Source organism: Lepisma saccharinum, chromosome 23, assembly GCF_977018435.1.
Source record: "Lepisma saccharinum chromosome 23, izLepSacc3.1, whole genome shotgun sequence".
Taxonomy (NCBI): Eukaryota; Metazoa; Arthropoda; class Insecta; order Zygentoma; family Lepismatidae; genus Lepisma; species Lepisma saccharinum.
Window position 1 is genome coordinate 25,648,694 of NC_139251.1, and position 13,003 is coordinate 25,661,696.

Sequence of the window (13,003 nt, forward strand, 5' to 3'; positions counted from 1 at the left end):
ACTGTTTAATCATATGAGCTCTTCATTTGTATGATTTTTGTGCTCATCCTATAGTAAATACAACTACTCTCTCCTGCATCAAATCAGCAATTGGCACGGTTGGCCAACGATTGAAACGACATCTGCAAGTCTTCATATGGTATGACTTCAAGATTTGACGTCACAACCTGTTGGGTTTTCGGGTTTTCATCAAAAACTGCGTAATTGCAGCAGCAACTTCACTTTCGGGAACAGGGATTAATCACAGGGGGATAAATCTGGGGAGTAGAGAGGACGATTCGACACTCACTTGTTTCTGACTAGGAATATCTCGACAACCACTGCTCCCTGGCACCGTCCACTATCGTGGAGCAGGAACGAACTACCTGGTTCAGGATATTGACAACGGCCAGTTGTCTTTCATCATTCAGAACACTATGATAGTAACAGCCAATTGCACTTTCACCCTACGGAATCTCGTACATGATGGATAATGCCTTTGCTGTCGTAATAAACACAACATTGTCTTCACCTTTGATTTCTGGAGCTTCATTTTCTTTGCCTCTTGGTAAATTTGGCGACTCCCATTCTGCGATTTGTCGTTTCATAGTTGGACCATAGCGAAAATTCTGTTTCGTCCTCCGCAACAATGGAATTCTTGAAATGTTTCTTCCTGCAAGCAGAATGTTCATTCGCTGCTCTATGGCGTGTGACGACACCCTTGCATCTCTCTCATGCACGGGTGCCAACCCCCTTCCTGAAGGCCAATGGCGCATCTCCCCCCCCCCAGATCATGTCATAAAGTAAAGTGCTCCCCTGTGCTTTGCACCCCGCCATGAAGGCGTACAGGGGGTGTGGGGTTAGGACCCCACACTTTCTTGATCTCGGCCAAGCTGGGGGTGATGTGATCAGCACTACGCCCCTAGCCGTCTTTACCCCCAAGAGTGTCCTCCAGGTTCCCACTTCATACGTCGCTGGGTGGGCGCCGGAGCCGCTTGAACAGGTTGAAAAAGTCCCGGTTGTCCCCCGCCGGGATCATGTCATAATCCCTCCCGAAATAGTTTGGGTGAATACATAATAATTAAATTTTATTATACCTAATACATTATCTTGTTGAACTGTCCATATTTTTTTAAATGTTGAAATTGGTACCCTGGACTCTCTGTACACCCTCCAGAAAGTGAAATATTTTGCGTAGTTTATGAAGATTATGTTATGAACTTTTTCCGTTGTTTTTAGCTCGCAGAGATATGTTATTGTGAAATAAGAGCGTGAACCAGAACAGACCAAAGTGAATATAGCAGCCAACACGACATTCGACAACACCAGCAGACAGTACGTTGCGTAGTTTCATAAATAGTGTATTATAAAATAAAGTATATCAATCGCGAAGGACTAGAAGTGAAAGTATCGTTAAGAGTGTTACATTTATGGCTGTTTATAATTTTATGTCATTGAGTTAGTGATGTTAGGTTTGGCGCTGATATCAATTTTCGACGTTTTTTGTTATGTTAGGAGTTCTAAGTCTGATGGTGCGGTTTCTTGCACATGTTCTTTAGCTATTTGAGTGTGCATACAACCGGTTTTTACCAATAAAAAGGGGCGATAGTACTCCGAGATGGCAGGTTTTTATTTACGGGGGCCATACTTTGGGATCATATATCTACGTTATAATACCATTACGCCTTGTTTCTGTATTGATCTTCAATTAGGCAAAACGTTAACAGAAAAAAAAGCATTTATTTAACTTATAACTTCATGTTACAAAAACTACATGAAAGACATTCAACAAAGACAAAACACAATTTATCTCCAACTAGACTTGTTCACAGTATATCTACTCAAATCCCTTATCTTTTTCTTAACTTCTATCAATTCTCCCCCTAACAAAAAAAATCATTCATACGTCTTGTTACCAAAGGTAAGTTGTAGTCTGTCTGGTTCTTTCTTGTATCTAGATGATCTTCGAAATTCTATGTTCTCTATGTTCCTCGTTTGTGTATTTACAACTGCCTCTGGTTCCCCATGTCCTGGTGCTGCCTCTGTATACCTTGGAAACGTCCAAAAATCATCCAACTCCTCTTCTTTCTTCTCAGCCTCCAATCTCTGACCTTTATAGTTGTTCTTAAGCTTTCCCACTTGATGTCTGCGCACTCTTTTTAACTTCTATCAGTTTCCATGATAAGCAAAAATCCAATATGCTGACCAAGACAGAATTTATTTTATTTTAAAACATAAAACTTCTAGCAAGGTCTTCTTCAGACTCTGTACCAAATACAAATGATATAAGGTACAAAACAGGAAGATATAGTGCATATAAACAAAAATCACTCCCCTCCAGACACAAGATTATTAGGAAGTTGTTTGTCTGGAACATTCCTCTCCAGGTGTTCCAGCAGGTGGCTTTATCCTGTCAACTGTTGTTTCACCTGACAGGCGATTTAGATAAACATTTCCTTTCGTCTGGAACGTGGTTGGACTCCTTATCTCACGCTCTTTTTCTTATCCTTTCTTTCTTCCTTCTTCTCTTCTCTTTCTCTCTTGTCCTTTTCACTCTTTCTAACACCTTCTTCCATTCTTTGTTTATCTTCAGTCCCCCATTCCAGTTCATTGTGTCTTCTTCACCTTTCTTGTCTATTTCCTTGGCCTCCTTCCATTTTCTCACTAGCCTTCTCTTCTCCCTTCCTATCTGCTTAGCCTCGTCCCACTCTATGTCATGTTCTGTTTCTCTCGTGTGTTTAAATATTGCATTTCTTTCTCTCTCTCTCTTAAGTCGTACTTCATCCCTATGTTGTTTCAACCTGTCTTTCATCTTTTTTGTTTCTCCTATGTTACGGACTCTGACATCCTTTACACTTCTCTTCGTAGATAATCCCTTCCTCTTCTCTGTTTTCCTCTTTTTTGTTTGCATTCTTCGCTATTCTTAAGATGCTTCGTCTTAAGACTTTTCATTTATATTTGATACAGAGTCTGAAGAAGACCTTGCTAGAAGGTTGAAGAGTAACGTTTAGTTTATGTTTAAAAATAAAATAAATTCTCCATTGTCAGCATATTGAATTTTTTGTTATCTACGTTATATGTCTTCACGCGCTGGAAGCAATTTTATATTACATAAAGTATAAAAATCTGCCGATTAAAAAAAATCAACTGAATTCTCGTGGGTATAGTTGGTCAACGGTTCCGTTCAAATTTTCCAAATACAGAAAAGGAACACTGATAGGTTAAATGATAAAGCCAATCACAAATGCCATAAAGTAAATTACATATAAATGCGTTTAAACAGTGAAGAAAAAGATTAAAAACCCAGCATTTGAGTATTTAACACAACTTTATTCAACGTAAGATAGAAAATTCAATCTGTGTAAACCACACAACGTGCTGTAGCAACCAGTTAACCCAAGCTGGCAATCATTCGCGCGATTATTCAATTATTGTTTCTCGAGACACATACAGAATCCTAGCTAGGCCGCGGCGAGGGCACAATAAGATGGCTGCTTCAACGAACTCGTCCCCTCTGCTTGGGGTAAATATTATTCTTCTACGAGTAGCAATGCATAACATGGATTTTATCTTGTGGAAATTTCACTTGCAAAGTAAAAATTGGCCTCCGACAAGAAGTTAGAAATGCTAATTTTACGTTACTTATTTTTTCTGTTTTTATCGGATTATTATCATGGTGTTTCCCTTCACTCTCATTCCACAACTCTTTCTCCTCTCCTTTTCTCTTTACCCTGTATCGCTTTTCTTTTGTCCTTCTCCATTGTCCTTTCCTCATCTTTTCTTTCACTTTCTCGTCTTTTTCTCTTCCTTTCCCTCTCTTTCCATGTGCCTATTTCTCTTTACAACTGCACTTATCAGGGACGGCGACAGGTGTGAGCACCCAAAAGATCCTGTGCCCAGGCGATTGTCCACCCAATCAAATTCACTAAGTATATATACTTGGGGATATGTGAATGTTTCAATAAATAAGTGTATTCTGGTGTTCATTACAAGTATATTTTACTCATGAATATTATATATACTAGAAATGTTCACATATCATCACCCCATAAAAAGCTGTCTTAACTTTGTCATTAGAAAGCAAAAAGAATTACTAGAGAACCTGAAACAAAACTGTCATCAATTGAATACTTCTATGAATAGAAGCAGCTAATAGGCTTAGGAGGTGCAAAATTATGCAGGGTATGGTCAAGATGAGATCAGGATTTAGGGTGACTTTGAGGGCTGCAGCTCTGGGCCTTCACTGGGGAAAACTGCTTGGAAAAGTACTGCATAAATAAAAAAAAGGAGCTACTTCAGATGTGATGAAAAATGTAGAAATACGTATAACTAACCACCTCATGTAGCGAAAAGTTATAACTGAAACTGTGGAGGGGGTTGGGGTGGGATCTTGGCGTTGTAAGCTCCGGGCCTTCACATATATAAATCCCGGCCTGCACATGATTAAAATAATCTCTAAATAAACAAATAAAAACGCCATCTTAACGTTGCTTCCTCCAGCAACACAACAAATTATTTCGACTTTTTAATAAGGTCTACAGTGAAATCCCAGAAGTGCCTCTTTCTTTTTTTCATTACAATTTTTACACACATGTCATCTTCAAATATCTACGTGGTATACAAACAACAACTTTGTATTCGTTCTACTAATAAATACTAATAAGAAGTATTCACAATAATCACTACAATACCGAGTGTATAAATTTTGATGTAACAGTTATGTGGGTTTGGAAAAAGCTACAGAATTATTGAATTGATAATAGCCTATCCGTTACGTAATGATGCGATTTTTCTTGTGATTAACTTACGTAGAATTAAAAGAAGAAAGGGGTTGGTAGGAAAGCTTTGTTTTGAGGGCATCAGAGAACTAATCACGATGAGAATGGTTTAAACTTTAGAAGCATCAGAGGTTTAGCCGAAAAGGTCAAAAGAATATGTAGATGCAGATGAAGTAAAGAAGAAAAGGTATGTCACGAAGTATCCATAAGAAAATTTTGTTTGTTTGTTTTCAAATCCACTTTTATGCTCAGATAGGCTAATCGGGACTAAACCTACAGTTTAAAGTGGAGTCCGAACCAGTGTGCATTGTGCTTCCACCAGGGGAGGGGGTAGCAGAAGCCAGAACCTCTTAATCATAAGGCGACAACGTTATGGCATTGGAGAAAAAAATATACAGGAAGAACTCGCAGGAAACGCGTCATTTCATCACCACAGAAGAAAGTTCATTTAAGAGGGTGCACTGCCAGAGACAAATATTTGAGACTTTCAGAAAACAACATTATTTTTCACGGAGTTAGCTGCCTTGATCCAAGAATGAAACACTGTGAAATTGAAACTACCACCTCAACTTTCGAAGGGGTATGATCTAAGGAAACTCCACTTTTGGAAGAGTAAGTTGTTGCTGATTCGACTGATTTGTTCTATGTGAAGTCACTTTTCTGGTAATTTGGCTAATGGCGACGATGAGGTTCAATGGTGATTAGGTGAAAGTGACGAAAGGTGAAAACAAATACACGGAGACACTGAAAATACAACCCACCACAAATTATTATTTTGACTGTGGTTCCAGGCGCCAGAGATTCGTTCGCCTGCAAGATTAAAGTTTCCAGGGTATACTGCTCAGTATAGAGGTTGACATTTGAGCGCTTTCGAAAAGGTCACGCCATACAACCCAAGTCATCTGTGAAAAGAGATGAATTACCGGGTATGGTGATCAATTTCGATGAATTCCCTGTGTCCAAAATCACATTCTACAAAATGTAAACTATTTGTTACCTCAGTGCATGTGTTCACCTAACCACATAAATAAAGAAGACTAACTTCAGAAAACAAACAGCAACTTAGCAAATAATCTCTTCAATTGTTAACAGATTTTTCAATGTTACTTCATTATTACTTTTGGGCGATGTTTTGTCAAAATAGCCTTTCATAAGCCTTGGGATACTTTATGCAGATTGAAGAAAGAATTGTGGCGGCGATTAGGAGGAGCAGGGGGGGAAAGTTCCCCCCGCCACATTTTGCCACTTGTTGCACCCGCACTGTGGCCTCTTAATGCTAAGACTTTTCTACCAGAAAAGTAAACTGTCCTTGCCCCCAAGTTTTGGCACCCGATCGCCCTTACTGCAAACATACATTCAGATACATTTGTCAGTTGCAATAACCTTGCAAGCCAAGAAAAAGTGATCATTGACCCCCAAGTTTCAGTCAAATACTCATATGATGAAAATAAAATGATCAGGAAACATGCATTTAAATTACGAGAAAGTAATTTTAATTCTTCACCATTGTCTACCATCACACTTTGTATCATTGTCGCCGGATATATAAAATTGAGTATGTACATTGTACTTTTTACACTTGAAGGGCAAAATGTAATGTAATCGATTCACATTTATTTCACTACATTGACATGAATGAATGAATGTGATTAGAACGTATGTCTGCGCACACACAAACACTTCCTTGAAACAATTGTGTCCATCGGAGACAAAGAAGTGGAACAAGATGCGAGAGGAGATTAGAAAACAAAGAGGAAAGACATCAAACACACACACATGTGTGTGTGTGTGTGCCAGTTAAGAGAAACATTTGAAGAATGGAACGAGAGGAAGTGAAAGGGAGAAAGAAGTAACAAGCTGAGAAAGATATAAGAAGGCATTCAAGAGTAAAAAAGAAAAGATGAAAAGTAAAGGGAAAAGAAGTGTAGGGAAATTGGGAGTGTAAGACATACATATATGTCATACAAATATATGGCCTTACATTTATATCTGCCCACCCTAATCTATCAATATACAGCTTCTGCCCACCCGGTAAAACATTTCTGGCGCCTCCCCTGTGCACTTTCTCAGAGTAGCCTCATTGCAGGGAGTGCTAAAAGTGGGATGTGGAGGATTCATTCCACCGAAATATCTTCGAAATTGCGTAATAAACATATAGCATAAATAAAACATTATACATATATCGATATCATACAATGATTTTGTTATGAGAAGAAAGCCAACAAAATATTATGAAAATATTTATTCCATACTTCAATAATAAGCAGTCTCATGTGTTTTTCTCTGTAGCAATTAGAAAATTTACTTTCTTATCTCCTTACATATGGTTATTTGCTCAATTTTAATGAAAAGCTTAAATTTAAAAAAAAATATATCAAAATATTGACATATTCTTACCGTAGCAAAACCTTCAGAAAAAATAATGAAAATTGATAGAAAATTACTTTTTAGTTCAGAGCCATCTATTGTTCATCACAGCAAACCTGTTAGCATGTGTTTTGGTATTGGAAAGAAAAAAATTCATAAGGAAGAAAGTTAAATCTATATCACTATCACTTCTGGTGATAGCTAAATTTGTAGGAGCTGTCATTACATAATAATCCAAAATGATAAGTTTTCGGCTTCAGTACTGTAAAAATACTGCAGAAAAATTCTGCTATAGGCTTTTGGAATGTGTGGAAGAACTCAAAGCACCAAAACTCAACTAAGAAGTGTTAATAATGTGACTTTCTTGTGTCTACTATTTGGTCACATGTTTTGTTTTAAGACATATCACTTAGATTTTAAAATCTGTTGGAATCTGTGATGCTTGTATGTTAAGCATGGATAATGAGTAAGTGGTACTAAAAGGTCTACTTCTTAAATAGCAAAAACCTGTTTTGGTTTTGTTGCCATCTTTGAAATAATTGCTACTGTGATTATTTAACATTTGTGCAAGTTCATCAGTTATTTTATGGCACGTGTAGCTTTTAGATTTCTTTCATCACGTACAAAAAAGTGTCTTATCCACTTGTTTTATACTGCACTATTAGAATTGCAAAAGTTTCAATTTCCTAAGTAGAGATGGCGCGGAAGTATTATGTAAATTGCTAACTACATTATATTGTAATACAATTCTTTCTCAACTTCAAGTTTACGGAAATAATAGGGATATAACTTGAAAAGTCCATTATCTCTCTTGAATATTAGGTAAATAGTTTAATTCTGCCCTCCAATTATGACTTAACTACTTCGACTGGACACAATTTCATAAACTTCTCTGACTTAAAAAGCTTAAATGACGTAAAGAATAATAACTGAAAGACACTCGATTTGATTTTGATAAATGGGCAGGGAATAACAGTAACGCGATACACACACCATCCCTCGCTGCTAGTAGATATTAATCATGTAAAAGAAACCCGCGATAAAACTAGTCATTAGCTACAGTACAACTTCAGTAAGGCCGACTTTCCATCCATCTATCACAAGCTGCTTAACACGAATTGGGATATGAAAACAAACAATGACGTTGATCAAGCTATAGACGTGTTTTATGAAATTATATATAAAATATTCGATGAATATGTCCCCTTAAAGAAAAGCCGCAAAAGACAGTACCCGTGTTGGTTTACGAGCAGCATTATTAAAAATATAAGTAGGAAACATTATCACCACAAGAAGTGGAAAAAACAGGCGGGAGACCTTCGATACCACTACAATAAATTTAGCGAATTTCGAACAATAGTTAGTAAGGAAATTATTTATGGATACAACAGTTATGTTGCCAATTCGGAAATAAATATTGCAAAAGATAGCACCCAGTTTTGGTAGTTTGTTACAAATAAAGGTAGGAAGAGCAACAAAGATCCTGTACAGTTCAAAGATAAAGTGTTGTCAGACCGACGTTCAGTAGTCGAAGCTTTTGCACATGTCAAGGTTATATTCTACCATTTCATCCAAAGAACAAATGGTTCCATAGTTTTCAAAATTTCAATAATTACAGTGTAGGTGAGAGGTCACACAACAAACTTTATGAACAAACATTTCCCATAACATTTAAAGCCTTTTCTTGAACGGGACGTGAAAAAGTTAATATCAAAATGCATTCAGATACTAACTGCATAAAATGCAAAAGAAATAATGAAAAATAGTTGTGCTGGTATTCACTCGTTTGGTGGATCGAGTCTCCACATTTATATAGTAAAAATAATAATTATTATTATTATTTTTATTTCCAATAAAATACGTTTTTATTAGTTTATAATATTTATTATTGTATAATGACATTTATAACCGTGGTAATAATACTCGTTGTTATTTTTTCTGCTATTCAACTTTTACCATTTGTCCGACCCCCCCCCCCCCGCAAAAATTTCTGGCGACGCCCATGAGCACAACCATGCAGTATAAGTTAGAAACACAATACATTATTTCAGTCTTGTGTCATGAAATTCGTAGCGTGCATTATAAGGAATCATCTTAAGTTGTAGTGTAATAATAATAATCTCTCTCTCTCTCTCTCTCATTACACGTATATGTGTTTGTAGTTGTATGATTATGTATTAGAGTGTTGTAGGAAGACGATTTCGTTCGAGCGCCAAATAGTTCGCACGGACGACGCTAGATAGCGTACGGAGTAGAGAGTTTGTTCGCTCGAGCGATTTGTAGCTACAAATGTGAACAATTTTATGTTACGGGTGTGACAGACGAAACACTGTCTCTTAACTTAATAAGAAATTTATTTTCATTTCTGTGAATTGTCAAATGATTAAAAATAAATTATTTTAGACAAAGCGAGAAAGAAATTGAATATTCTAGTGGAGTTGAACGGAAAATATAACAATTAAAAGAGAAATTAATTGCTTTTTGGTGTCAAGGGTGGGACACAATGGAAAACGCAACTAAATCAGTAAGTGAAAATAAACGAATAATACGTAAAATACCTTCTACTTTCTAACTTAATTATGCCTACTTGATTTTTTATCCAAAAGACGATTTTAGATTTCTTCACTCACAAGATAGGATGGAGTTACAGCATTTCATTTAGTTTTAAGAATTGAGGTTCAGGGGCAATTTCTCATGGAATGCCCCATATGTACGTGTGTGTGCGATAACTTCTTTTATTAGTCATTTAATTTCATCCAAAATAATTTTACCAGTGCTCTTGTGTCCGTCAAATCTCTCCATTTCATGTAATATATGTTTCTCTTTTCCACTCCTTTATTCTCTGAAGGACAAGTATTTACTATTTTGTTTATGAAAAAATATCATAAGCGACAAAACCGGCAAAAAACGACACAGACTAAAAGTATTTCCTCTCTCTTATCGTCAGGTACCAACAGGGTAGTATTTACAAACATACTTACACATCGGTACCAACAGCGTCTGTATACAGGGTGGCTCAATAAGTCACTTAACACCCTCAGTACAAGGCCACTGCAGCGCGCAACATGGAAATGGTGATGACCAATCGTTATCAGGCTAAGGGGGAACCACATTGACGCCACCCACACGGTCGGCGGCCATCTTGATGTCGGCCATCTTGAATTCAACTTCAGAATTTTAAATGGGAAGGGGGTCGTGTGACATATCAAAATGGGCTAGAATTTCACGAGAAATGCAATGGTGAAGGTTATTTCGACGTATCTTTAACCAGTAAAAAGTTATGACTGAATTCTTGTACCAATTTGCTCCTTTTCGAGGTGTTAGAAAAATGCCTTAAAATTTGTTTAGCGCATCGGTAATGCATCGAGATCAAAGTGACGTCTATGGAGAGACGTTCGCATGCCATTGCACACGATTTTAATCGGATACATCCATGAAGAGCTGCGCATTATGAATGGTTGTCGCGAACAATTTACAGTGTGACGCTTCCATTGAATTAAAAGTCCTTCACAGTAACAAGGCTAATGTTTATGTTCATAAGGAAGTTCATAAACAGAATATGTGACCCTTGTCATCTGATAACTAACTTTGGACAAAAACTGGTTCATAACGTTCCCATAAGTGTTCTGGTGTTCTTCCCTATTGAAAAAACTCTGTAAAAAGCAGGGACCTGTAACGTAACGCAATTCATTGGTATTTGTCACCGTTCCGCGTTATTTCCGTACCGGGTACCGCGTACCGGCCCAAGTGCTGTGGACCGTTCCAAGGAAAATACCAGAACCTCTTGGTAAGGCGAACAGTAACGCTTCTGCTATACCATTCCGTTCGTACCCGAGAGTGCTTCGGGGACGACAGCTTTGGGTACACAGAGTGGAACGTTAAAATACCCGTACCAGAAAGCATGGAACTTGTTCCTCATCTGAATGCCGGTTCCATTACGGTACGTACCTCTCCTTAGAATCATACCAGTACAAATTCATGATGGGTATATCTGAACTTTAGGATCGGGTACAATTGTAACAAAACCTATTTTCAGTAAATCAAATGGGTATTGAATGGATCAGAAAATATATGTCACGTAACTCTTCATTTTAAAACTTTCATTGTTGAATTCTTGAAAAATCGATAAGAACTAATATTAATTGAGGTTGTAGGCAATAAAATATAAATTGTATATATATAAATAAATATGGAATCGTGAGATTTGTTATTAATAATGTTACTTTTATATAACCAATACACGTAATATTGGGTGCAAAGTGAACATATATAAAAAAAATATTTTCAAGCAAGATATTGAAAGTTCGACATGATGATAGTTTATGTAATTAGAATATTACCAACTAATAATACATGTGGAAAAAAGGGAAAGTTAATGTACGCCATATTGAGAAATGTTACCATCTAAGTTACAGATCTGAAATTCGGGTTGACCTGGCATTGCCAATCAAAATTATTTTGGTAAAACTGGAAATTAGACGCCATATTGAAAAATGTCACTTCTTAAGATAGAGAAGTGAAATTCGGTTTGGTGGTAGATCTTGCTAATTAGTGCATGTTAAATCAACATGATTGTTGAAAACCGGAAGTTGATGGACGCCATATTGAAAAATGTTACTTCTTAAGATATAGAAGTGAAATTCGGTTTGACGGTAGCTTATGTGAATTAGAGCATGGCAAATTGACATGATTGTGGAAAACCGGAAGTTCATGTACGCCATATTGAAAAACGTTACTTCTTAAGATAGAGAAGAGAAATTCGATTTGGTGGTAGATCTTGCTAATTAGTGCATGTTAAATCAACATGATTGTGGAAAACCGGAAGTTGATGGACGCCATATTGAAAAATGTTACTTCTTAAGATATAGAAGTGAAATTCGGTTTGACGGTAGCTTATGTGAATTAGAGCATGGCAAATTGACATGATTGTGGAAAACCGGAAGTTCATGGACGCCATATCGAAAAATGTTACTTCTTATGATAGAGAAGTGAAATTCGGTTTGGTGGTAGATCTTGCTAATTAGTGCATGTTAAATCAACATGATTGTTGAAAACCGGAAGTTGATGGACGCCATATTGAAAAATGTAACTTCTTAAGATATAGAAGTGAAATTCGGTTTGACGGTAGCTTATGTGAATTAGAGCATGGCAAATTGACATGATTGTGGAAAACCGGAAGTTCATGTACGTAATATTGAAAAACGTTACTTCTTAAGATAGAGAAGAGAAATTCGATTTGGTGGTAGATCTTGCTAATTAGTGCATGTTAAATCAACATGATTGTGGAAAACCGGAAGTTGATGGACGCCATATTGAAATATGTTACTTCTTAACCAAGAGACGTGAAATTCGGTTTGACGGTAGCATATGCTAATTCGTGTATGGCAAATCAACATGATTGTAGAAAACCGGAAGTTGCTGGACGCCATATTGAAAAATGTTACTTCTTATGATAGAGAAGTGAAATTCGGTTTGGTGGTAGATCTTACTAATTAGTGCATGTTAAATCAACATGATTGTGGAAAACCGGAAGTTGATGGACGCCATATCGAAAAATGTTACTTCTTATGATAGAGAAGTGAAATTCGGTTTGACGGTAGCTTATGTGAATTAGAGCATGGCAAATTGACATGATTGTGGACAACCGGAAGTTCATGGACGCGATATTGAAAAACGTTACTTCTTAAGATAGAGAAGTGAAATTCAATTTGGTTGTAGATCTTGCTAATTAGTGCATGTTAAATCAACATGATTGTGGAAAACCGGAAGTTGATGGACGCCATATTGAAAAATGTTACTTCTTAAGGTAGAGAAGTGGAATTCGGTTTGACGGTAGCTGATGTGAATTAGAGCATGGCAAATTGACATGATTGTGGAAA